The sequence below is a fragment of the Emys orbicularis genome, chromosome 1, assembly GCF_028017835.1.
Source record: "Emys orbicularis isolate rEmyOrb1 chromosome 1, rEmyOrb1.hap1, whole genome shotgun sequence".
NCBI lineage: Eukaryota > Metazoa > Chordata > Testudines > Emydidae > Emys > Emys orbicularis.
The window spans coordinates 145,015,264-145,041,292 of record NC_088683.1 but is presented as its reverse complement, the minus strand read 5'-3'; the positions used below and the strand labels follow the sequence as shown (position 1 = coordinate 145,041,292).

At 48.5% G+C, this 26,029-nt stretch overlaps 1 pseudogene; it reads right to left on the bottom strand.

Annotated features, from left to right (window-relative positions):
* The window catches only part of LOC135886706 (alpha-2-macroglobulin-like), a 29,766-nt pseudogene extending 9,268 nt beyond the window's left edge, over window positions 1-20,498 (bottom strand).
* Window positions 20,499-26,029: the final 5,531 nt, after the last annotated feature.

The window sequence follows — 26,029 nt, the reverse complement described above, 5'->3', positions numbered from 1 at the left end:
TCACACATGTTAGCTGGCTGAGTTAACCTTAGCGAGGAGCCTAGAGTTTACCGTGATCAACTAACATGTATTAAAACTACAAGTTGGCTAAATGTGTCACAAATAGACACATCTCCCCTAGTGAAAACAAGGCTTAAACCCAGGTTTTGCTCCATTTACTGCTGCCAGACCTGCAGAACCAACCCAGCTCTTCTTCTCCGCCTTGCATGTCATCAGCAGAAATGCACCCAGTGCAGTGCAGCACCCAGGCTGTGTCATTCATCCACATGGACCCATCTTCTCCCATCAAGCACTTCCAGAGAGTAGAGTTTTCTACTACCATGCTATGGCACCCCCTGTTGGGAAGTGATCTATTGTAACACCAACCATTAATGAAGTAACTACTCGGAGTAGCTCCTGGGAAAGGGAACCTCTGACCTCTGGTGGGGGGGGGGAGGGGGTGTCAGAGGCCCTGATTCAAAGGTGAATGATGAGGGGTCAGTTGTGACGGTGCTGCCAATACACTGGTGGCTAGGAAAGGCCTATAGGCCATCTGGGGAGCCGAGTCTGGTTTGCTGGGTAAGAGTGAATTACCAGTGGGCTCACACACTGGAGAGCAATGGGATGAAAGGGCTGAGAAGGTACAAGTGCGTTCCCCCTCCCCCCCGAGAGGCAGGTGGTTCCCTCAGTCCGTCCATCCTTCCATGTGGAAGGATTATCTGAGCAAGGCAGACAGAAAAGCTCCCAGCACAAGCTTGGAAGGGAGCAAGTGAAGAAACAAAAGCCCCGTCCCTCCTCACCGCTGACTAAGTATCCGATGGCCTTGGATTTGGTCTCCTCGCTCAGCTGCCCCGTCTTATTCAGATAGTCCAGGACGTAGATGTTGGGGGCAAACAGGACCATGTTCTGCTCCCCACAGCCGAAGGGCATCTGGAGGAGCTGCTGCAGGTTCTGCATGGCTGTGCCCAGGATATCGCCTGGGGATGGAGACACAGGGAGTCAGTGTGGCCCAGAGCCGGCCTGCGGAGGCAGAGTGCACCGCAGAGCAAGGATGCTAGTGTGAGGCATCCATAACAGGCTTGTGAGATCACAGGCAATAAGAGGGAAAGAGAGAGACACACACAACACAGAGAAAGGAGGAGACAGAGAAATATGCTCTGAAAGAGAAGGGACACATGAAAGGCAAAGTGAAGGGCGTGCTGCTGGAAGGACAGATGGGAGCACTAGGCTGGATGAATAGCTAGAGACGTGGGCCCAGAGGCAGAGGTGGGGGGAAGGAGAGAGAAAAAGGGGTGAAGTGCTAGATAGAGACTATAGCAGTGGGTAGCTGGGGGATAAATGGAGGGACTGTGACGGGTGCACAACAGGGTGAGGAGTGGAACGGGTGGAAAGACCAGTACCCCATCAGGCATGCGGAAGGGACGGCAGCAGCACCCACAGCCAGGCTCTTCGAACTGCCTCACTTACCCAGCACTGAGAAATAGGCTCTGGCCGAGCCCTGCACCACGTTCTCTGGGAGCTTCAGGGACATTGGCTGAGGCACTGTCTTTCCTGGGGAAAAGTGACATAGATGGTATTGTAGTAAAATCCCCCCCTGTGTAACAGTGACCAGGCCCCAGCACAGGAGCTAGGACACTGCCCCTGCTAATGTCTTTCCCCTGGCATGCACAGGGGCTCCCTGCCTTTAGTAGCTCCATTCCTCCATAGCTTTATAGTGAACCCCCCACCCATCCCCAACTCCCCTCTCAGGCGTGGATCCCCTCACCTGCCATCCCAGCCCTCCACATGGAGCGAGGTGCCACCACCTGGTGAGACAAGGGAACTGCAGTCTCCAGCTCTTTCTCTGGCACCTTCCAGTTTGTAAATTCACTCCATGGAATCAGAGAGTGAGAGAAGGGGAAAGCCCCATTAAATCCCATCTAGCCCATCCCCCCAGGACCGGGCAGGAACGTTCCCTAAGACCTAGGCTTCCAGCCCTTCCCTTGGGGGCCATTCCAGCCCTTCAGTGTTAGGAAACGTTTCCTGGTTATCCAGCTGGAGGTGTCCCACTTTCTTCAGTTCCATATTACTGCTTCTAGTTAGCTCTTCCCCTCGGACACCCGGGGTTTCCACCCTTCCCTTTGCAGAGACAAGTCAGGTATGTGGGGCTCTTACCAGCTGCACAGAGCAGGAAGTTGTAGGTCATTTCCTTCTCAAGCCCTTCAGGCTTTGGGTTGGGGAGGAAAAGGGAAGGGGAAGGAAAATGAGAAAGATGAGAACCTGCAGAGACACTGAGCACCTGGTTTCAGAAACATCTGGCCAGGGGTGATGGAGAGAAGAAAGAAAGAAAGAAAGAAAGAAAGAAAGAAAGAAAGAAAGAAAGAAAGAAAGAAAGAAAGAAAGAAAGAAAGAGCAGAGCATGAATCAGAGAAAGAGGGAGACTTGCAAATTCTCATGTAATAATAATTCTCATGAAGCCAGCAGATAATAGTTGGAAATTGGCTACTAACAAGTTATTGCCTCCTCACTCCCCAGGGGAGGATATTGCAGTGTTCTACCATGGGTGATTAGTTGCTGCTAGCACACTGTAAAACATGGACTTTCCTTGTTACACAGAGAGAACTTCCAGCTTTACACCATGTGCTGGTGCTGATAATATGCTGTGATGCTAATGAAGGGATGTAGGGGCTCGATCCTGCCAAGTGTTTAACTTTAAGGCTGTATGAGGTCAATGGGACAAGTCATGTGCCTAAAGTAAAGCAAGCTTTGCTGTGTCAGGGCCAAAGCGCTCAGTGCCCTGAAATGACATATTGTAGTGACTGCAGGGCCAACTAGAAATTCACCATTACACATTGTGGCCAATTAGTCCTGTAGGGCTACAGTAGGGATAGAACTTAGCTCCTCCTGCTCCAAAGGCCCAGACCCCCATGGCTTGAGCTAAAGAAGAAGCCCTGTTATTTATTGAGATGACCAAAACAATTTTGACTAAAACTCAGGAACTAAATGTTGTGAAAAAAGTGGGTTTAGTCAAAACAACTTTTGTTTTTGGAACACACCCCTCCCCCGCAAATTTTTATTCTGAGAATAATAGGTTTCCCCCCTTTTTATAACTGTTTTCCAACTTTTGCCAGGTGGAAAACTGTAGCCAAGTGTAAAAAGGGGCTTTCCCTCACTTTCTCACACTTTTAAAAAACCTTTCCCTCTCTTTCTTCAGTCGGAAAGGTAAAAAGTTTTTAAAAGTGTGGGGGTATGGCAGGGGGGAGAATCCAAAAGTTGACCCCCCCCCACACACACACACACACTAAAACATTTGTGGTCAATATGAACGTTTTTTGTTTTGTTTCCAAATGTCTTTTCAAAAATAATCTCAGTGACAAATCTGCTGTTGAGTTTAGTTTTGAATATTTCACAGGAAAGATTTTTTAAAGATTTTTTTTCTGGTGAAAAATTCACTGGGGGGAAAAAAATCCTGTTTTCCAACCAGCTCTAACTCTTTGTTAGCCTAGCACACACAGATGAGCATTTCTGATTCCATCTGGTAGAGGGCAGTGGTGCACTAGTCAGTTCTTTAAAATAACAGGGCAAGACCAATACAGCCCCTGCATCCCATAAGGTGGCCACTAGGCTCCTATTATTTTAAGCCCTATTTTCACCTCCTTCATAATTCTGAGAAAAATCATCTCTGTTTCCAGAACTGTCAGATCAGCCAAAGATGAAGTTGGACATTTCCACTAATGTGACGGAAGCAAAGTGAATATTCTTCAGCTGAAGAGGTTTAGAAATCACTTATTTTGAATTTTTTTGTGAAGTGTTTCACAGTTCTTTGGGTCCCTATATATTGAAAAAGGAGCCAAGTTATAATTCAAATTTCACTTGGCACATAGGATAACTTTAAAGCAAAAGCCAAAACAGATTGACTGTAACAGGACAGAACCATAGAAGGGACCTTGAGAGGCAGGGCTGGCTCTAGGATTTTTGCCCCCCCCCCCCCGTTTTTTTCTTACCCCACCCCCAGCCCCGCCTCAGCTCCGCCCCTTCCCCAAATCCCCAGCCCTGCCTCCTCCCCCCAGGCTCTGAAGCCTAGGAGGGAGGGCGAGAAGCGGCGCGCGCGCCGCGGCCATTCGGAGTCTCCCCCTCCCTCCCAGGCTCTCAAACCTGGGAGGGAGGGTGAGCAGCGGTGCGCGAATCAGCTGTTTCACGCGCCGCAGCTGCTCGGGATCTCCCCCTCCCTCCCAGGTTTGAGAGCCTGGGAGGGAGGGCGAGCAGCGGCGCGCGAATCAGCTGTTTTGCGTGCCGCGGCCGCTCGGGAGCTCCCCCTCCCTCCCATGTTTGAGAGCCTGGGAGGGAGGGCGAGCAGCGGAGTGCGAATCAGCTGTTTCGTGCGCCATGGCGCGCGAGCGGCAGCAGCGGAGTTGAGCTAGGGCGGCCGGGGCACATTTTTAGGGGCGGCATTCTGGCGCCGGCCATGCCACCCCTAAAAATTTGCCGCCCCAAGCATCAGCTTCTTTTGCTGGTGCCTAGAGCCGGCCCTGTTGAGAGGTCATCTAATCCATCCCGCTCAGAATATGGCAGAGCCAAGTACACCTAGACTATCCTGGACAGGTGTTTGTCCAAACTGTTCTTAAACCTGCAATAATGGGGAATCCGCAGCCTTCCCAGGTAACCTGGGCCAGTGTTTAACTACCCTTACAATTAGAAAGTTATTCCTGGTATCACACCTAAATCTCTCTTCCTGCAATCTGAGCCAATTACTTCTTGTTTTACCCTTGGTGGACATGGAGAACAATTGATGACCATTCTCTTTATAGCACATATTTGAAGACTGTTATCTTGTTCTCCCCTCAGCTATCTCTTCTCTAGACTAAACATGCACAATTCTTTCAACCTTTCCTCATACGTCAGGTTTGCTAAACCTCTTAGCATTTTTGTTGCTCTCCTTTGGACTCTCCTTTGGTTTCTGTCCCAAAAGACATGGCTGTGAGAAACTTATCACCTTTGCTTATTATTTCAGTCACACGGTGTAACAAGATACCAGTATTTTTCTGTAAGAAGTTATGCAGTATTACAGTTTATATTGGCTAATATAGGGACTTATCGCTGCTTCCCTTTACGGCGTTAGAGAACGTGTTATTGCTGAGATCATATTAAGTCATTATGGCTTCCCTATAAAACCAAGAAGACCTGCAGCATTATATCAGTTGTCACGACACATCAGTAAGTTATCATGGCTTCTCTATACCACAGAGACCAAACAGCCCACCTACCTCTACTAACAGCTGTTTGATCACGGTGTCCTTCCGCCCTTTGTCCAGGGTCTCCACTACCTCGTTCCCGCAGGGCAGATCTGTCTTCAGGGCCTCAGCGCTCACTGAGAAATTCACATTACCTGAAACAAAGGAGGATAAGTGTTCTGCCAGGCACTGCAGCTACAGAGGTGTCAGTGTCATTCGCTTGGTGTTCTGTTTTGATTACATGGAAACCTCTCTAAAAAGTGCAGAGCTCAAGTCACATGTAGATTAGCACTTTAGCACAGCTCTGCGGCAGCCTTAGTTCCAACCCCTAGACTCCAATGGCTACATCGAATGGGGCTGGGCAAGATAGAGAGGAGGGGAGTGCAGGGTCAGTTCTTCAGATTCTGCCTCCCGGGCCCCTGCATGGTTTCAGAGCCATCATCTTCCTTTTCCAGAAATTTCAGACCCAACCAGTCTGTCAATCCAGGTATTTATATGGCCCCCATCGCAGTAGTCAGATGGGGAAACTGAGGCACAGGGACACTGACTTGCCCAAGAGCTGGACACTGAGTCCAAGTCTCCTGAGTCCAGTCCAGTGCCTCAGCCACAAGGCCAGCCTTCCTCCTTTCACAGCAGATCAGTCCCTTCCAGAGAGGATGGAGCCATCCAGTATCTGATCCAGAAATTTCAGAGCCACTTGGTCCCTCACACAGAGGTTTTGGAGCCATCCATTAGTCTCTTATCCTGAGATTTTGGAGTTGCCAAGTCCCTTACCCAGAGATTTTGGGGTCACAGTCCAAGACATTGTTTTCCGACCATTCAGACAGAGACAATAAGATTCTTCTTCCTTCTCCACAGGGGTAGCCTGGAAGTCATCAGATGGAGCCAGTGAGATGCTGACCTGTCAATTGTACAGAGACAGGTTCGAAGGGTTTGGGGGTAAATGGAGATGGGACAGTGCAGGGGAGGAGAGGGGGTAGGGAGTTTGGGGGCCACAGGGATTTGGTGGGGCAGGGATTGAGGTGGGGAAAGCTGAGGGGTACCGAGGTTTGGGGAGGTGCAGGAGACTGAGGATGGGCAGAGAGTTGGGTGCATGGCTCTGAAGAAACAGGTGATTGCAGGGCCTGAGGGACTCGGGACCAGTTGTGCAAATAAAGACAAAGTGGTGACCCCAAATTTACCACCTTGGTATGAGTCTGAGAGCCCTCTGGTGTCTTGTTAGGGGAGGAGGTGAAGTGCTGGCTGTGGAGGGCGGGGGGCTATCTGGGAGTAGCTGAGAGAGAACAGAATTGGGGACCATCAGTGAGCGTAGCGAAGGGAAGGAAAGGGATGGGGAAGCGGATGAGAGGGCCTTGGGGGCCCTTAACACTGTAAAGCATGTTCCCGTTTCAATTTATCTAGAATGAAACCCATTTAAATAAAAGCTGAGAGAAAAGTCACCACAATTTTGCAGGGACCCCCTTCCTGAGCCCCCTCCAGTCCCTTGTGCTGGAGCAGGAATACACTGCAGGCTAGTGGGGCTAAAGAGTCAGTGCCGTTTCCATGGATGCAACAGGCCAGCGAGTTTCCCAGTGGCTGTAGTGCAGCTGGGGGTGTTGTGCGGCATGAGGCCAAAGGCCAAGCACATGTGTCCATTCCAGGAAGCCTGGAGTCTCCACTAGAGTAAGGGGTGATGCACAGTGTGTGGTCACCCCAGGTACCTTGCTTACCATGGGGTCATGAGATAGGCACAGGAGGTCTAAGGCCAGGTGCCTTCAGCCACACAGGAAGTTGGTGTCAGGTATATCTGCAGCTCGCAAACCTTTGTCAGCCAAACAGATTCCTTCTTTCATAACGCTCACTCTGTACCCCTATAGTAACACACACCTAGGAGCCAATCAGATTCCTCCTTTCCATCACCCATTTCTTTCCACTGTAAGAAGACACTTTCCTAAGGGCCAATCAGCTGCCTCTCCTGGATGGGAAGCCATGTTGCAACTGGCCCATGTGGTCTCCTCCCTGGCCCCTGCTGAGCAAAGCTGCGAGTGTCCCTTACCCTGATGCAGCGGGTCAGGTAGTTAAAGACAGTGGCCCTTAGAGTGAAGGTCTCGCCGCGCACCACGGAGTAGGGCAGGGTGAGTTCCACGAAGAAGGGCTGGAAGGCTCTGAGGGACACGGTCGGGGACAGGCCAAAGCCAGTATCACTTGAAGTGCAGAACGCGTTGGCTTTCCATTCTGTGATGGTGTCGGGGATGGTCATGGCCAGTTCAGCACTTCCGACGGACCTGGTGACAAAAGGAGAACAAGGAGATGGGGGAAGCTTTCCTAGCATGGGAGAAACAACTGTATCCCTCACAGCATCCTGAATTAACTCCCCCCCCCGTTGTAACTGCAGGGTCCCTCGGGAGCACCGGGGGTGTGCATGCTGGTTGGTTATTGTAGGCTCACCGCAGAGCACTTCCTCCCATCCCATCCTACATCCAGCTCCACAGAAGAATCATCCAAGTAACAAGACTGGGGGTGGGGTTCCATGGTGAACAACAGAAAATCCCTCAGACACATGGATACAGAAAAGGATGAGATGCATAGCTAGTAGCGACTTCTGCACCAGAGCTGGGACCAAAAAAAATTTACATCTCCCTCACACACACAAATTTCCCAGGCAGGTCACCTAGTGCTGGATCACTTAACAGGGGATCATCCATTGTGATGCACACAATTAATTGTCTCCCAGTTACTGAGAGGAGAAGGAGTGGATGTGGTGTATTAGTAGAACTAGTTACTTCCTGCCTTTCCTCTACCTGCCTATCCATCCTTCATGCTTGTCTCTCTCTAGTCTATCTACAAAAGGTACTCCATCTATCATAGAAGGATATAAGCACATCTCATGGGTGTCTGAGCAACTTCTTCTGAGTGTCTGTGTAACCCAGTTGACCACACTCACCACATCCCATAAACATCACTTACTTCACTGGAACTAAATCCCAAATCCACGTCTCAGGGAAATACTTCCGGATGGTCTCCACTGGGCCATGAGCGATGATGTGATACAAATGATCGGAGAAGTGAGCGACGCTGTGTGCATTCGCTATCGGAAATGTATTCTCTTTTTTAGACATTAGGGGTGCAGGGTGTGGCAAGGGGAGAGAGGACATAACATGTTAGACTTTATTCTAAACCATGGCACTTTGTTTATAGTTAGTGATAGGCCTGATCCTAAACCCAAGATCTAATAACCTTTCCTCACAAACTTCAGCCATGTTCAAACCCAAACTTAGACCCGTCTCTGCTTGTAACCAGTCATTCTCTTGCACACGCCACTCCCAGCGTCGTCATCTTTTTAGAACCTTTTTCAAAGCCATTGAAAAAACATCTCTATTGCCCTATTGTGATCTCAAACTGTTTGCTTTCTAAAGACTTCTGCGCCCCTTACAGGGGTGGGATGGATGGATGGACATATTTATTCCCCCACCTCCAATCCCAGAATGTATGGGAAGCCCAGATGTAATGACTGTGTTGAAGCAACCCCTAGAGCCCTGCCTATATCCACTTCAATATGGAATTAGCCTGTGGAACTCACTGCCCCAAGCCGTTATAGGTGCAGTAGCTGAGTCAGATTCACAGGGGAAAAAATTGTGTTTGTATATGAATAAGAGTAACAGCAACACTAGTGACACCAGCTAGGATTCACATGGTCAGGGATATCAGTTTTCGTGCATCAGGATTGTCGGAGAATAACACAAGTTGATAAGAAGCCGTAGGCCAGGAAGAAATTTGCCCCACGGTACTGCACAGTGAGGTGTATTACCAAGGTTTTCCACCTTACTCTGAAGCAGCCACCATTGGCCACTGTCTGAAGAGGGATCCTGCACTAAAAAGATGACAGTGCTGATCCAATATGGTCAGGAGGCAGGACACTGCCATATATAGACCAGTAGTCTGATGTTCTACAGTAGGAATGGGGACATTGGATTAGAGGGTCAGTAATCTGATCTGGTTACTCTTCATTTCCACTAGTGTAATTGAGAGCATAATTAACACTAATATTTAGCCATCTAATCTCAGAGCTCTTCACAAGGCTGTGTAAGTATAATTAGTCCCCTTTTACAGATAGGAATATTAAAGCACAAAGAAGTGAAATGATTCATCCAAGGTCAACTTGATGGGCGAGCTGAGAATGGAATACAGATTTCCTGCTTCCCAATCCTAAACTCTCCCCCTGGGTTCACACTCCCTCCCCATTGAACCTGGCTCTCTTTCTGCTTAGTTTTTTTCTCTAGCACTTGCTGGAAGGTGAAAACCTGGATGCGGAAATTGTCCTGTTCCAGGTTGAGAGAGCTGCAACCAAAGTCAACAAGATTTAGCAGCCATTTTGTGCCAGTGCAGCAAATCTACATTAGGGGATGCAAGGTGCCACTGCATCAGTGTAGTTACAACAGTGCATATTTCCTTAGCTGGTGGAAGGTTAGCAAGCAGGTGGAGCAAGCAGGTAGGTGAGCAAGCAGGTGGAAATGGACCAGATTCCTATTTCAGGACTAAAAAAAGAACAGGAGTACTTGTGGCACCTTAGAGTCTAACAAATTTATTAGAGCATAAGCTTTCGTGGGCTACAACCCACTTCTTCGGATGCATATAGAGTGAAACATATATTGAGGATATATATATATATACACACATACAGAGAGCATGAACAGGTGGGAGTTGTCTTACCAACTCTGAGAGGCCAATTAAGTAAGAGAAAAAAAACTTTTGAAGTGATAATCAAGATAGCTCAGTACAGACAGTTTGATAAGAAGCAAGTGTGAAAATACTTACAAGGGGAGATAGATTCAATGTTTGTAATGGCTCAGCCATTCCCAGTCTTTATTTAATCCTGAGTTGATTGTGTCTAGTTTGCATATCAATTCCAGCTCAGCAGTCTCTCGTTGGAGTCTGTTTTTGAAGTTTTTCTGTTTTAAGATAGCCACCCGCAGGTCTGTCATAGAATGGCCAGACAGGTTAAAGTGTTCTCCCACTGGTTTTTGAGTATTATGATTCCTGATGTCAGATTTGTGTCCATTAATTCTTTTGCGTAGAGACTGTCCGGTTTGGCCAATGTACATGGCAGAGGGGCATTGCTGGCACATGATGGCATATATCACATTGGTAGATGTGCAGGTGAACGAGCCCCTGATGGTATGGCTGATGTGATTAGGCCCTATGATGATGTCACTTGAATAGATATGTGGACAGAGTTGGCATCGGGCTTTGTTACAAGGATAGGTTCCTGGGTCAGTGTTTTTGTTCAGTGATGTGTGGTTGCTGGTGAGTATTTGCTTTAGGTTGGGGGGTTGTCTGTAAGCGAGGACAGGTCTGTCTCCCAAGATCTGTGAGAGTAAAGGATCATCTTTCAGGATAGGTTGTAGATCTCTGATGATGCGCTGGAGAGGTTTTAGTTGGGGGCTGAAGGTGACAGCTAGTGGTGTTCTGTTATTTTCTTTGTTGGCCCTGTCTTGTAGGAGGTGACTTCTGGGTACTCGTCTGGCTCTGTCAATCTGTTTTTTCACTTCAGCAGGTGGGTATTGTAGTTTTAAGAATGCTTGATAGAGATCTTGTAGGTGGATTTTGGCCAGCATAGCTGAGATCAGAATTTGGTCCAATTGGTCTAATTTCCATGCAGAGGAGAGGGTGAAAGGGAGGGGAGCAGGAAACGCACCTAACGGGGCGTATAAGCAGGGTAAAACAAAGCAAGTTATTTTACTGCCATTACCACGTGCCATATGTACACGGTCCATTCTCTCCATGCAGAGTCTGGGCTTCTGGACCTTGGTGCTGGTGAAGACTTTTAAACCCATCCCCTGTAAAAAGATAACCCAGACAGCCATGTGGTAAAGTAAACCATACGTCGGGAGATAAATGTGCTGTCTGGACTGGATCAGGATGTGACGGGCTTATCACAGTGCAGGGATGGGTCACTGCAAGAGCAGATACTAAGGCCTGAGAGGTCAATGCCAGTGTGGCTGGTGGGAAGCGAAGGGCGAGGTCTATGTCAGTGAAAGGCGCCGGACCAGCAGCTGGAGACGGACGTCCTCTGTGTCCTCAGAGCAGGTTCATCAGAGGCATGAGCAGTGCAAGCTTGCGCCGTGCACTCAGCCCCTGCCGGCTTGCCTCGGCCCTGCCCTGGAGGGAGTTCAGACTCTCTGGCCCAGTCCATCCCCTGCCTCTCTGCTGAGATGCCTAGCAGTCATTTTCAGGTGTGCTGGGGTTTGGGTGATTTGGGAGCGAGCCTCACCAGCTGGGGCTGGGTAATTACTTTGGGTGCTGGCTCAGAGCGGCACTCCGCACATGTGTGCATGTGTGTGTGTGTGTGTAGATAAAATGGAGACTGGCACTTCACAGAGATCTACGTAGACGGGATAGAGAGCGTGTGGGACAGAATCTCTTTGTCAAAATGGCTGCAGAGGCGGAGTTGCCCATTTCTGGGCGCTATTTCTTTGCCCCAGCTGTTAGGACGTCTCCTTGTCGTGTTTAAATTAATGATGGGGAAAGAGGCATTCAGTTCCCAAAGCTAGGGTGTTCCCATCTGGGGTTTTCTGGCCCAGCTTTAGTTATTACCTCGAATGTGCTGGCTAACATGCACCCAGCTCAGCCAGCATCCGGTGAGGAAATCTTCTGAACTAGCAGCAATTTAGCGCACTAAAGGGAGACGTGGCACTCACCTTGAGAACGTTGTAGGCGTCCCCTTCACCGTCAGGAGAAATGGGTCCGTAGATGAATCCGTTTATAATGACGTTGTCCAGTTCCACACAAGGATTATCGTCTTCTTCCTCCAAATGGTGCTCCCGGTAATTATAACCCCTGATCTCCTTTACCGGGAGCAAATCATACACCTGTGCGGACACGCCTCGATGTCAGTGACCACAGGCCCAATAATAAACCAACAGTGTGTGCCACCCTAGTGATCACAGACAACTTTAAACTAACACACATGTGCGTGCAATCCCAGTGACCAAGGGTGACCCTACAATAACAAACCCTACAGTAACAGAGCAGAATATCTGACTCCAGGGCTTAGCACTGACTTTTCCATAATAACCCAGTGTGTGCTGACCAGTGCTCACCAGTGGCCCTCCAGTAATAAATCAGTATGTGTGGTTGTGTCCTCACAAGTGGCCCCAGAACTATAAACCACTGGGTGCAGCAATAGTTTTCATGAGGGCCCTACATAGATCAAGCAGTGGGCGCAGCCCCTGTGCTGATGAGGGACCCTACAATAACAGACAGACTGCTCTGCCCTAGCTCTCACGAGTGATTCTCGGCACTTTCCAGACAAGACCAGCTCTTGTGGCGCTTACAGAGCTGGGCGAGAGCTCGGCTTCAGGCTTCATGAGGAGGACGCTCTTGTCCACAGCACGGACGGCGCACAGGGAGCCCGGGGAGGCTCCGATTCGGAGGTGAGTGTCGGAGGCGGGGAGGCCCTCGGCCGGTGAGAAATGCAAGTCGACCTGCAACCCCAGGAAAGGAGTTAGAGGAGCTACTTCTCCAGGTACCTTCACACTCTGACCCGCAGCACAGCTCAGTCCTAGAACCGCCACACACAGCTCTGTCAATGCCCCTGAACTCTGCCCTGCAGCCCCCGCTATTCCAGTCCTGGGCTCCCCACACAGCCCTGCCAATGCGCCTCATCCCTGACCAATGCAATTCACACATGACCAGCAGCGCCCCCATACGTCAATTGTGCCTCCATAATTCTGCCTATGCAAATTAGTCCTGATGTGCATTCATCTCTCATATTCAATTACTGATCCATGGTCAGTGCCCGATGGGCTCATGGAGCCATTGAACATTTCCTGAGTCTTCCTTGAAAATTTCAATTCCAGGTTCCACAGGTGGGCCATTGTCCATGGGGTGAATGTGAGTTATAGAAACCGGATGCTCACCTTATTGGCAAAGCAGTTTTCAATCTTGAAATCTTTGGAATTGGCGATAACGTCCCCGCTGGGTAAAGTGGTGTATACGAGTACCCGGGCCAGGGGGGCGATATCAGGCCCCACGGGGAGGCTCAGCTCAAATACCTGGATATCTGGCAAACAGAGACAGGGGGCGGGAGCTAAGCTATAGAGAATCAGCTCCAGGGCCACACATTTCCCTAGGCTCCCTCATTATGGCTGCAACATCAGCCACCCTGAAAAATTCGCTATCCAAGGGTAAGAGTTTTGGCGCATAGTTGAGGCCTTTGACTCTTACTGCAAACACCCGGTGTGGGATATTCAGGTGAGATGGGTTTGGTGGATCTCAGCATGTCCCCTAAATCCATATCAGCTAGAGTCTAGCACTGTCCTCCATCAGTGCAGGACCCCCCTGCCCATGCAATAATGAAGGCGAGGAAAGAAGTGCATGTACAGGGGCTCTGTGCGGAGGGTTGTGCGCACAGGGCTGCAGAGGGGGTGGGATTCCACACTCCTGCTCCTCAAGGTGGAATTTGCCCAGCCAGCCTGAATCAGTCAAACTGGGAATCCCTTGAGACTGCCATTAATGAAATGAAATCGGTCAGGGGAACTGTGTGTGTGTCAAAGGGAGAGAGAGACCATGACTAGTGAGACAAGAAGGAAAGAGAGAAAGTGAAGAGGAGAGAAGGGCGCTGTTCTCGGCACCTCCTTCAGACACAGCAGCTCAGCCTCCCAGGACAGACAGAGAAAGGGGTGAGGAGAGCTCACAATGAGAACGGGCCGAAATTTTTCAGATGATTTTTTGTTGTCGAAAAACGCAGACTCGGATCAACCAAAACATTTCACAAATTTGTGTGAAATTCACCAAATGGTTTTGGTCAGGAAAAAATCGGCAACAAATCAGAAGGTTTTGTTTCGACATTTCCTAAATGGAAGGTTCCATTTTTCAATTCAAAACAACTCCTCATTTACAATTTCCCTTCAATTCTATTTTTAAAAGATTAAAGCAGCTCAAAAGTGAAATGGTTCAGTCGCCCCCAAACAATTGTTTTTGGAGGTTTCTGGTTCGGCCAGGGAACCGGGAAATCAGTTATTCACACAGCTCTACTCACGTTCTCCATCCCCCACGGGATGCACCTCGGTGCCTGCCCTCACGATGCCTCCCTTGGCCATCACGTGCCAGGAAGAAGAAACCCTCCTGTTACAGGGGTCCTGGTGGGAGGTGGGGGATGCTCATGGGGGAATGGTGGGGGGTGTCTATACTGATGCCTTCCTGTGGGGAAGGAGCAGAAAATCCCACAGAGCCATACAGAGTCCCAGACCCAGACTGGAGTTTACCGGGACCTCGACCAAGTCAGAAATTCTCTCTCCCTGCAGAAACCATCCACTGGCTGGCCAGTTCAGCATTTCCTTCACTGGCTTTTACATGAAAATGTCAAGGTCAAGAGAACCTGGCCTCAGGGCAGTTTGGTGACCTGGGACATATATGGGTGTCTGGCCTCCAGTGCTGTGTCATGTATACGGAGGTAGAGGTCACTAGGTCCGGGCTTACCACATAGTAAAAGACGATTTCCTTCTGCTCCCCCACGGCCTCTGGCTTCAGGATGTAGTGCACCCGGACAATCTCATTGGAGCCGCAGCTTAAAGTCTGAGACAGGGGCTCGATTTTGAGAAAGCTCTTACTCGGGGAGTAAAAGCGTGTTGCTGTGTGAATGGCGTTACCATACACAGGGGTGATCCAGTCTGTGTCATAACAGTTCAGTTCAGATTTATGGTTTGCCTGATAAAGAAGAACGTTTTTACATCAGATCAAAAAGTGAGTAACAAGTCTACTAGCATTTCAGAAGGAAAAAGTGGGTAATTTTAAAAACATGTTCTTGGCAGATTTTTCAGTGCACAGTGCATTGATCTGCATTTTCCATGCTCATGTGGCGAGAGAGAGATGGAGAACCAGAGGGAGAGCGACAGAGTGTGTGCAAGACACAGAGAGCAAGGGACAGACAGAGAGAGAGCAAGACAGAGAGGAGGAGACTGAAATTCCCAGCCAACCAACTCTTTGTTTTATCTCCCGATGGGCAGAGAGATCAATAAACCCACGGACATCTCCCCTGGAGATTAGTCAGTGACACCTCCCATCCCCTAGCTCCCTGGATTCAGCCACTCACAGTGATTTGAATGGAGTTTTCTGTGAAGTTGACAGTGTCTATAGAAAACGAGACTCGGCCCTCTTCATTCGTTGTGTAGTTGGCTTCATAGTTGTTTCTCCCTATGGAAATCCAGATGGTTTTGTTGGCGATTGGAGCATCAGTCCCGTCCACCAGCTTCACCTAAAGGAACAAATCCAATCTCCGTTGCTTTTACTACTCAGGGAAAGCAGTCCCCACAGTCCTAATGACCCTTTGCCCACGTTATTCCCCTGAGGCAGCTCCAGAGGGTGTTTCCTACAGAGCTGACCAAGGGCCAGGCGTGTATGAATGTGCTGGGTGAGTCTGAACCACCTGAGGAGGTGGCGCGTCCTCACAGAGTGTGTGATTGGGAACATGGGAAGGACTGTGCTGGCCACATCAATGGGCCTTCTCCTCTGTATCCTGTCTCTGACAGCACTAGGAGGTCAGAGGAAGGCGCTGCAATTCCCACTAATGGCAAGGATACCGCAGCATGTGTAGAGGCAGAGGGAGATGGCTCCTGTTCCCGTGGTTTGTGATCCTCCCACGTTTTCCCTTTTCCCTTTGCAAGTTCTCGTTCTCCACAGACAAGCACACTCGTGTCAGGTAATTTCCTGGGCTCTCAGAGGTTCCCTACCTGCCCGGAGAAGGGGATCCCTGGTATGTAATGAGAGTCCACCTGCTCAAAGCTGATTTTGCTCATGGTGCCTGTGATCTCACTGGAGTCTGTCCCAGTTAACTCCACCCCTGCAAGAAAACACAGCAAAGAGGGGCTTGAACTAATGCACTGACCTGCAGCACCTCCAGATGCTCCAATCCTGCCCCATGTTGTCCAGTTCTGCCAGTACCCTTCAGTGCTGGCTTGCAACGCCCACTGCTATTGCAGTGTGGCCCCACAGCTCCAGCAGGGCAGCATGATGCATACCTGTACCCTCTTCCGTGATCTTGCCTTGCACCTCAATTTTCATCTCATAACTCTTTCGCTTGAGCTGGAATATTTTAGTCTTCACCACATTGGAGACACAGCCTCGAACCTCCGCCTGAGCCAGAGACCAAAGAGGAAATTACCATGGAAATCCCTGTACAATTCAGGTCCGTGTGAAACAGGAACAGATACCCCAGCACCCAAGACGTTTCCCTGCTGCTTGAGTTGCCTTAATGCCATCCTCTTATTGGCTTGATCCGGCCTGACTCCCTCTCTTCCCTTCTTCCTCAACAAACCAATCAAGGCATCTCTGGTCCCCAGTGATGTATCTAACATGCTGCCCTCTCTGATGCACTTCACCCCAAATTCTCCAAGTTACACACCTGGTTCCCTGATTGTTCAGATTACATCCCCTAGATCTGCAACTTCCCATTAGTGTGATAAATCTCATTGTGTCTTTTATCCACCCTTGGAATCCTCTCTCTTTCTCCATGCACATTCTTTCTCTTTTCCTCCTTCTTTCTTTCTCTTTCTTTTCCTCCAACTATCTCTGTCTAACCTACCTCTATTTTCTCTCTTACTTTCTTCTCCTTCATATTCTCCCTTTCTCTCTTTATTGCTCTACCCTGTTCTCTCTACCTCCTTGCCCTGTCTCTCTCTTTCTTCTTCTTCCTCTTGAGTTCTCTCTCTCTTCCGGATCCTACACTTCCCTCTTGCTTTCTCCTCTGCTTTGCTCCTGCTCCCCTCCCCATCTCAATCCCGTTCACTGGGTCTTCTATTTCCCAGCTAGAAGAAATACCCATTTGGGGGTGAATCCTGATCTGACTGATGTCAATGGGAGTTTTGCCATGGATTTCAATGGGGCCAGGATTTCACCCGAGGGGTTTTTCTTCATAATTTATAGCCCACAGCCCTGGCCTCACCTCCTTCTAACCAATACCTCCCTCCTGTGAGACAGAGCCCAACCCAGAACACAGAATCCCAGCTGAGGTCTAACAATCCCCTTTGACAGACACAGATCGCCCTCCTCAAGACAGTCGCCTCCTGCCTATGGGATGGGCCTTGGACTCACCTGTCTGGTGAATTCCTCACACACAGCCTCGGCCTCTCTTCCATAGCAGTGTGACCTGGACGGGGAGAATCTCCGGCACACACGGACATTCACCAGGCCGGGGACAGGGGTCCCATAGGTGTATCTGTAACCAGAGAGGGGTTAAAGAGACACAAGGTGCTTAGACAGGGAGACAGAGTCAGTCAGAAGAGGCCTTTTGGGGCCCTTTATACCATTGCCCCTGAGGACTCTGTTGCTGGTTTCCTAATGTCTATTCTCTGGAGCTTGGTCTAGTCCTGTTTTTCAGTGACTCAAGTGATGGGACTCCTGCCATTTCCCGGGGGAGATTATTCCATTACCCAGCAGGCTTACCCCATTAGGAAATGTTGCCTGATACTCCGGCTCTTCTGCCCCGTAATCAGTTGAGTTTCCCTTCTCCCAGCTCCCTCCCATTTGGCCACACCTTTCTGGTACGGAAGAGCCCAGACCTGCAGACAATATTCCAGGTGCAGTCTCCTCAGAGCTGTGGGGCCCAGAGCTGAACACTGTCTTCCAGGTGGGGTCGCACTAAGGCTGTATAGAGAGGGATTATCATCTCCGGTCACCGCTACACGACACCTCTGGAGCACTGTTTTCAGCTCCAGGCACCTCTTTACCCGAAAGCCATCGACAAATTGGAGGGTGTTCAGAGAAGAGCAATATGAGCAGGGAGCTGGAGGGAGGGATTTATGAGGAGGGAAGGAAGAGTTAAATCTGGCGAGTCTGGTTATGGGATGTCTAAGTAGGGACGTAATTTCTGCCTACAAGTGTCTGAAGGAGGCATCACCAAGGGCGGGAGCAGGATTATTTAAGGGGGCACTTGGGGGTCTGATTAGGAAGGATGGAAGGATGTTAAGAAAGGGAAAATTTGGGTTGAATAACGGAGAAAACCTTTCTGAGAGTGCGTTGTATGAGTCTGAGGCATCGTTTCCTGGGGCAGGGGGAGGAGCCCCATTCCTTGGGATGTTTAAAGCTTGGGCTGGGTGCAGAATAGACAGTAGGAACAATCCTGCCCAGGGCGCCTGGGGATGGAGAGAAAGTGACCCCAGGGGCCTTCTGCAGCTCTGGTTTCTGGAGTAGCAGCGGGAAGGCAATGGTGGACAAGCACAAAGAACGGTGACTCAAACCCAGCGACTCACAGACCACAGACGGCCACTTACAGCTCCTCATCCTGGATGGTGATTTTCTTGGGCAGCTTCACTGACACCTTGTACTTGGGCAGCACTGAGGGGGAGAGACGGGCCAGAGTTGAGCAGAGTGGTGGGAACACATGTACATCACTGTCACTTCCCCACTGAGTGACAGACACAGCCTCTCCCCCTCCCATCCCCAACGCATGTTGCCAGATTCTCAGCCTGCTATAAATCACCACAGCTCCATGGCTGTCAGAGCAGCTGTGCCAGCTTACACCAGCTGAGGATCTGGCCAGGGACTGTGGAACTGAAGAGAAAGACACCGTAACCCTGCTCCCCTCCCCTTTGCTCCCCTTGCCCAACCCCGACCGTCGGGCTGTCGTTGCTTTAGAGGCTGTATTCCAAACTATGCTACGCAAGTGATACCTAGTGAGGGCCCGACTCCCCAGTGCACCATCGTCACTCACCAGATTTAAAGGGCCACATTCACTGTGTGCTCTGGCTCCTGTGCTGCTCCAGTGAAGCAAAGCAGCCATAAGCCCGGTTACTTTGCGTCCCTGGAGTGGTACAAAGCAGACGGACAGCACCAGTGAATCTGGCCCCGAAAGTTCAGCCATTTTAAACTTATCCCTGCGTGAAAAGAGTCGGATAAAAGCTGTTTCATAACACGGTAAAAGCAAATATTGTTTCCTGCTGGCTGAGCTCACAGAATACATTCGCCTCCTGGCTGGGCACTAGACTGTCAAGTTTCAGCCCCAAAGTGAATTTTCTCAGCAGTTCTGAACTAACTGAATGAGGGGTAATAATGGGAGAGAGACACTGGTGGGGGTGGGGGGGGAAGAGTGGAGAGCAAACTCAATAAGAGCTGCTGTAGGTATAAGGCTCAGGCAAAAGCCAGCATGGCTTGGAGTGGCACATGGGGAGGCATCCCAAGCAAGGAGGTGAAAGTCTGTGAGATCGGCCCAGCTGGAGCACAGGCTGGTCACTGTGCCCGCACTGCCATGCTGACTGGTGTTCGGAGCTCTGCGGGTTTGCCCTACAAGAGCACTGCTTTAAAGCCCTTCAGTTGCGACACCATGTGGTACCTATCCCGCAGTTCCCAGCACAGACCCCAGAAGCAGTGGATTCTGGGAAGTTTCAGAATGCCCTGTCGGACAGCAGCGAGAGGAGTAGTGGAGCCACTGTTACTAACCCGTTCAGAATGAGCTGGTTCTTAGGCTTGCTGAGAGGAAGCTCTTGGAATGCTTGTAAGTGGCTGGAGCATTTCTGTGGGATGATTCACAAGTGGTCGGGGTTGGGGCTGGAGTGGTACATTTCCCTAGACTAGACAGAGCTGTAATTTCTCTCTCTTTTTGTGATTAGTGGCAACCACTATAATTAAAGTTCTTTGAGAATCTACCACTCCTGCTGGCCTCATTTTCCTTTCCTCATAAACCTTCCGAAAGATTGTCCTTTGGGGCTGATGTTTTCCAGGCTTGGTCTCCAGCCAAAGTGTCTTTATTTATTTATTTTGAACATTTGACGATGTTCTGAGTGTCAGGGGCCGCAAGGACAAAGGTGTGAAGACCCGAGTGGGAGAAGGGTAGACAGGAGAGGTGCGTTAAGCCAGTTTCATTGGCAGAGCACAGGGGGAGCAAACTGTGCCACTGTAATGCAGCATGCACATAGTTTGTTCTGCATCCGTACCATATACTGCACACAACTGGTAGGAAAGACCCTACACAAAAATAAAGCTGCATTGTACTGAGGCTGGAATCACAGCCCAAATCCAGTAGGCCCGAGGGATAGGCCTTTGTAGTCAGATCCAGATACTCCCGAGCTTACAGTGAACAGTGACCCTGGCAGTTCAAGTGCTGAGGAGAAACCTAAACACCACTGGATGGGGGCTCAGATCCTGATCCCTTAAAGCCTCCAGTGTTTTCCTGGCCCATTCCTCAGATCACTCTTCACTCATCTAAACCCCAGACAATCCTGAACTGGATTTTTGTGCCTGGAATGGATGAATCCCAGACGGTTGCTCCTGCTTCCAACACCCCCAACCCCAGCACGAGTGGGACCCTTCCTTACCATATTCCTCCACAGAGATGTTTCAATAAGTCTCTTTCACAGACTGGATGCCTTCCTAGTCTGGGCACAGTCCTTCCCCTGGTACAGCCCTTGTTCCAGCTCAGGTGATAGCTAGGGGATTCCTCATGATGGCTCTCTCTTTGTTCTGTTCCACCCATTTATATATCTTTTACATAAGGCGGGAATCCTTTGTCCCTCTCTGGATTCCCACGCCCCCCTTCTCAATGGAAAAGCACCAGGTTAAAGATGGATTCCAGTTCAGGTGACATGATCACATGTCACTGTAAGACTTCATTACCCACTTGCCAGCACACAGGTATACAGGGAGACTTACAAGTAAAAGAGAGCCATCTGCAGACGATTGTCCTGGTTAATGGGAGTCATCAAGATTCCAAACCACCATTAATGGCCCACACTTTGCATAATTACAATAGGCCCTCAGAGTTATATTTCATATTTCTAGTTTCAGATACATGAGCGGTACATTTGTACAACTAGGATGACCACACTCAGTAGATTATAAGCTTTGTAATGATACCTTACAAGAGACCTTTTGCATGAAGCATATTCCAGTTACATTATGTGGAAATCATTAGCATATTTTCATAAAATCATATAGAGTGCAACATCACACAATGGATTTGGCCTGATGTGAGGGGTTCTCTCCAGATGCTGTTTCTAAACCGGTCTCAGAAAATAGCTCACAAACAAGAGAAGCGGCTAATCAGCCCTGAGAGTGACAAATGGTGAACACTTGGGTTTCTGGAATGGCAAAGAACCCTTCCCATGGGCTTGGGTGCCATGAGGGTTCTCTAAGAGACGGGAAGCATCACCAAGTTAAGGGCTCCAGAGAAACTGGCCAATATTTTCAAACTTTAGGATGCCTGAATTTCCGCCCCTAAACCCACTTTTAAGCAACTAACTAAAAGTGACCTGATTTCCATAGGTGCTGAGCACTCAAAACTCCTAGTGAAATCAACAGGAGCTGTGGGTGCTCAGCTCCTCTTCAAATCAGGCCACGTATAAGTTATTTAGGTGCCTAATTTAAGGCATCTCATTTTCAAAATGTAACCAAAGCCTATTTCATGCCGTTACAGGATGAGTGTTGCTAATAGCAGATATCACTGACTAAAAATCCAACACAAACGGTGAATCAATGGGAATGATGTCATCAAAGGATGACATATCCCCTCTGGCTTGGGTAACAAATGAAGTAGCTGCCCATTGGTTCTCAGACAACCAATCAGAAAGTATGTTTTCTCTGTCTGCACTGAGGTTATAAAAGGCTGCAGGCTCAGACAGGGTCAGCATACTACTGTGGTGATTTCAAGAGGTGGCTTAGCCAAGCCACACTTTGTCAGGCCAGTCATAATCAGGCCAGACCAGGAAGAAATCAAAGAAGGCAAAATAAGAGCGAGAAAACCAAGTGAACAGAGCCAGGAACAGAAGGAAAGAGAGTCAGGCAAGCCAAGCAAAGAAAGACACAGGCAAGTGGAGCCAAGCAAGGAAACATCCACTGAAGCCAAGCAAGTCAAGAAAAAAGCTAGGCAGGCCAATTCCTGAGGAAAGACTCAGGTAAACCAAGCAGAGAAAACAAAAGAAAGCCAAGAAAGTCAAGCCAAGTGTTGCTGGAACACTAGAAGTCTGCAACATGTCTGAGACTGAGTCAGAGTCTGAGCACTCTGGGGAGACCTCAACCGCAAAAGACCCTAAGGCCAAAATCACCCATTCTTCCTGGGCTGGGCTGCAGTTCTCTGTCAGTCGCATAGACAGATTGCTCCGCAAAGGACAATTTGCAGACCGTATTGGAGCTGGAGCCCCAGTATATATGGCCGCGGTGCTTCAATAAGTGACTCATGAGATTGTGGATATTGCTGGGGAAGTCGCTGCATGCAGCAAGAAGCGTGGGATTTCCCCACGGCACTTGCAGCTGGCCATTCACAGCGGCTCAGAGCTCAAGAAACTGCTGGGAGGTGTCACCATCTCTCAGGGCGGAGTCCTGCACTTAAATCAGCCTGTGGTTTTACCTTCCAAGAAGAGGAATGGCAGGAGAGCCATCAAGAGAAGGATTGCCCCTGCTCCTGTCCCTGTTAAGTGAGAACAGAGCAAAGGGGAGACTGCCACCCCAGATTTGGGAGAAATGACATTGACTTGATTGCAAGGCTCTTTTCAAATGCATCAGTATGGTCTAATAAAAGCAGTTAAAATGCCTGGTCTTCTTTTGTGAATTAATTTCCTCTTTTACTATCCTACAATTTTAAGGGATCATTCAGTTGGTCAGGTAGCTGCATTGATAATATGGTATAAAAGCCTAGAAAGATAGAACTCAATCATTTCATTAAGAAATTTACATCAGAAATTGTCTAAATGGTGTCAAGTATCAGAGGGGTAGCCGTGTTAGTCTGGATCTGTAAAAAGCGACAAAGAGTCCTGTGGCACCTTATAGACCAACAGACGTATTGGAGCAGAAATGTCTAAATCGTGTAGATTCTGGGAGGTGATTTCTGTGTTTTTTTCAGGCATTTCCCCAATAGATTGAAGATTAGGAACATTTTTCCCATAGTGAAGTTGATGTGTATTGCATGTTTTGTGAAAACAGAAGAAAGAACAAACTCATGACAGAAAAATTTAATCCATTACACAGGAAGGATAAAGCCTATGGGCCTGCTTTTTCTTTTTGTTTTGTTCTTTTTGTTTTGTTTTGTTTTGTTTTAGTTACCCCATAATAAAACCACTGACTCGTTTAGAGTAATATCAGATTTAAACAGTATAAGTGAAACTAGAATCAGGCTTTCTGAAATTATTAAATACCTGGCGGGGTTCACATAAACTTTGATCACCTTTTTAAAGGGAAAACATTACCCACTTGCCAGCACACAGGTATACAGGGAGACTTACAAGTAAAAGAGAGCCATCTGCAGACGATTGTCCTGGTTAATGGGAGTCATCAAGATTCCAAACCACCATTAATGGCCCACACTTTGCATAATTACAATAGGCCCTCAGAGTTATATTTCATATTTCTAGTTTCAGATACATGAGCGGTACATTTATACAACTAGGATGACCACACTCAGTAGATTATAAGCTTTGTAATGATACCTTACAAGAGACCTTTTGCATGAAGCATATTCCAGTTACATTATGTGGAACTCATTAGCATATTTTCATAAAATCATATAGAGTGCAACATCACACAATGGATTTGGCCTGATGTGAGGGGTTCTCTCCAGATGCTGTTTCTAAACCGGTCTCAGAAAATAGCTCACGAACAAGAGAAGCGGCTAATCAAACCTGAGAGTGACAAATGGTGAACACTTGGGTTTCTGGAATGGCAAAGAACCCTTCCCATGGGCTTGGGTGCCATGAGGGTTCTCTGAGAGACGGGAAGCATCACCAAGTTAAGGGCTCCAGAGAAACTGGCCAATATTTTCAACCTTTAGGATGCCTGAATTTCCGCCCCTAAACCGACTTTTAAGCAACTAACTAAAAGTGACCTGATTTCCATAGGTGCTGAGCACTCAAAACTCCTAGTGAAATCAACAGGAGCTGTGGGTGCTCAGCTCCTCTTCAAATCAGGCCACGTATAAGTTATTTAGGTGCCTAATTTAAGGCATCTCATTTTCAAAATGTAACCAAAGCCTATTTCATGCCCTTACAGGATGAGTTTTGCTAATAGCAGATATCACTGACTAAAAATCCAACACAAACGGTGAATCAATGGGAATGATGTCATCAAAGGATGACATATCCCCTCTGGCTTGGGTAACAAATGAAGTAGCTGCCCATTGGTTCTCAGACAACCAATCAGAAAGTATGTTTTCTCTGTCTGCACTGAGGTTATAAAAGGCTGCAGGCTCAGACAGGGTCAGCATACTACTGTGGTGATTTCAAGAGGTGGCTTAGCCAAGCCACACTTTGTCAGGCCAGTCATAATCAGGCCAGACCAGGAAGAAATCAAAGAAGGCAAAATAAGAGCGAGAAAACCAAGTGAACAGAGCCAGGAACAGAAGGAAAGAGAGTCAGGCAAGCCAAGCAAAGAAAGACACAGGCAAGTGGAGCCAAGCAAGGAAAGATCCACTGAAGCCAAGCAAGTCAAGAAAAAAGCTAGGCAGGCCAATTCCTGAGGAAAGACTCAGGTAAACCAAGCAGAGAAAACAAAAGAAAGCCAAGAAAGTCAAGCCAAGTGTTGCTGGAACACTAGAAGTCTGCAACATGTCTGAGACTGAGTCAGAGTCTGAGCACTCTGGGGAGACCTCAACCGCAAAAGACCCTAAGGCCAAAATCACCCATTCTTCCTGGGCTGGGCTGCAGTTCTCTGTCAGTCGCATAGACAGATTGCTCCGCAAAGGACAATTTGCAGACCGTATTGGAGCTGGAGCCCCAGTATATATGGCCGCGGTGCTTCAATAAGTGACTCATGAGATTGTGGATATTGCTGGGGAAGTCGCTGCACGCAGCAAGAAGCGTGGGATTTCCCCACGGCACTTGCAGCTGGCCATTCACAGCGGCTCAGAGCTCAAGAAACTGCTGGGAGGTGTCACCATCTCTCAGGGCGGAGTCCTGCACTTAAATCAGCCTGTGGTTTTACCTTCCAAGAAGAGGAATGGCAGGAGAGCCATCAAGAGAAGGATTGCCCCTGCTCCTGTCCCTGTTAAGTGAGAACAGAGCAAAGGGGAGACTGCCACCCCAGATTTGGGAGAAATGACATTGACTTGATTGCAAGGCTCTTTTCAAATGCATCAGTATGGTCTAATAAAAGCAGTTAAAATGCCTGGTCTTCTTTTGTGAATTAATTTCCTCTTTTACTATCCTACAATTTTAAGGGATCATTCAGTTGGTCAGGTAGCTGCATTGATAATATGGTATAAAAGCCTAGAAAGATAGAACTCAATCATTTCATTAAGAAATTTACATCAGAAATTGTCTAAATGGTGTCAAGTATCAGAGGGGTAGCCGTGTTAGTCTGGATCTGTAAAAAGCGACAAAGAGTCCTGTGGCACCTTATAGACCAACAGACGTATTGGAGCATAAATGTCTAAATCGTGTAGATTCTGGGAGGTGATTTCTGTGTTTTTTTCAGGCATTTCCCCAATAGATTGAAGATTAGGAACATTTTTCCCATAGTGAAGTTGATGTGTATTGCATGTTTTGTGAAAACAGAAGAAAGAACAAACTCATGACAGAAAAATTTAATCCATTACACAGGAAGGATAAAGCCTATGGGCCTGCTTTTTCTTTTTGTTTTGTTCTTTTTAGTTACCCCATTATCAGAGACGCTAAGCTGTGGCCACACTCAGGAAGTCCGGGTGCACTATATCCTGAAGCCAGAGGCCGTGGGGGAGCAGAAGGAAATCGTCTTTTACTATTTGGTAAACCTGGACATACTGATCTTTTCTATGTATAGGTGACAACAAGAGATAGGCTCAAGTGCCTGCCAGACAATCAGTCCCTGGACAGTAATTCTAGGTGGGGCCCCAAATTGTGTGTGGCCTGGGGCAAGAACTTGTACCTATATTATCCATAATCCTTCACACTCTTTTCCTTGGGCTG